The sequence below is a fragment of the Phyllobates terribilis genome, unplaced genomic scaffold (genome assembly GCF_046119375.1).
Source record: "Phyllobates terribilis strain yellow unplaced genomic scaffold, ASM4611937v1 Scaffold_25__1_contigs__length_18738178, whole genome shotgun sequence".
Classification (NCBI taxonomy): domain Eukaryota; kingdom Metazoa; phylum Chordata; class Amphibia; order Anura; family Dendrobatidae; genus Phyllobates; species Phyllobates terribilis.
Window position 1 is genome coordinate 17,106,460 of NW_027362785.1, and position 1,436 is coordinate 17,107,895.

General features: G+C 63.4%; 1 non-coding gene across 1 annotated transcript; it reads left to right on the top strand.

Annotated features, from left to right (window-relative positions):
* The first annotated feature begins 373 nt into the window (after positions 1-373).
* Positions 374-445, top strand: TRNAT-CGU (transfer RNA threonine (anticodon CGU)). Its single transcript has one exon. It is a non-coding gene; the product is annotated as a tRNA-Thr (tRNA).
* The last annotated feature ends 991 nt before the right edge of the window (positions 446-1,436 follow it).

Consider the following 1,436-nt stretch of genomic DNA (forward strand, 5'->3'; position numbering starts at 1 on the left):
CGAGAGCGGAAACATCAACGGCGTGGTGTGAACACAGCTCTGCCTCATCCCCTGCAGCTGAGATGTTATATATAGGTGGGCATCACGTGGTACAGGCACATCACGTGGTACATCGCAGGTCACGTGCTATATTACGCATCTTCCAGTCTCCAGTTTTTCTCACACATCTCCATTTGCCCCTCCCCTCATTCCCTTATATGGTAAGCTCAATGGCAGGGGATGCGGTTGGCCCCTCCCCGCTGGGTGTACGCGCCTGAGTTGATGGCCAGCGCCCTCCCAGTGACGTCACCGCTTAATCTCTCCTTCCCTGCAGCACTGACCACGCCCCCGTGCAGCGCCGTCAGCACGTGTCCCTCCTACCATACAGCACGCAGGCGCGGTGGCCAAGTGGTAAGGCGTCGGTCTCGTAAACCGAAGATCACGGGTTCGAGCCCCGTCCGCGCCTGAGGAAGAGAAACATTTTAATCCACGGTCATCATTTATACCGGAATCACAGAGAGAGGCGGGAGGTCACATGTCAGCCAGAGTTTTACTGCTGAGCCATAGACCCCCCATTACTACTGGCTCCCGTCATCCCCCACAGACCCCCCTATCACCATTGGCCCCCGACATCCCCCAGAAACCACCCCCATCACTACTGGCCCCCGCAGACAGCCCCCATCACCACTGGCCCCCGACATCCCCCGCAGACCCCCCTATCACCACTGGCCCCCACAGACCGCCCCCATCACTACTGGCCCCCGACATCCCCCACAGACCGCCCCCATCACTACGGGTCCCCGATATCCCCCACAGACCCCCCTATCACCACTGGCCCCCGACATCCCCCACAGACCCCCGACATCCCCCACAGACCACCCCCATCACTACTGGCCTCCAACATCCCCCACAGACCCCCCCATCACTACTGGCCCCCGACATCCCCCACAGACCGCCCCCATCACCACTGGCCCCCGACATCCCCCAGAGACCACCCCCATCACTACTGGCACCCGACATCCCCCACAGACCCCCCCATCACTACAGGCCCCCGATATCCCCCACAGACCGCCCCCGACATCCCCCACAGACCACCCCCATCACCACTGGCCCCCGACATCCCCCAGAGACCACTCCCATCACTACTGGCCCCTGACATCCCCCGCAGACCCCCCCATCACTACTGGCCCCCGATATCCCCCACAGACTGCCCCGACATCCCCCACAGACCGCCCCCATCACCACTGGCCCCCGACATCCCCCACAGACCACCCCCATCACTACTGGCCTCCGACATCCCCCACAGACCCCTCCATCACTACTGGCCCCCGATATCCCCCACAGACCGCCCCGACATCCCCCACAGACCGCCCCCATCACTACTGGCCCCCGACATCCCCCACAGACCGCCCCCATCACCACTGGCCCCCGACATCCCCCACAGACCGCCCCCATCA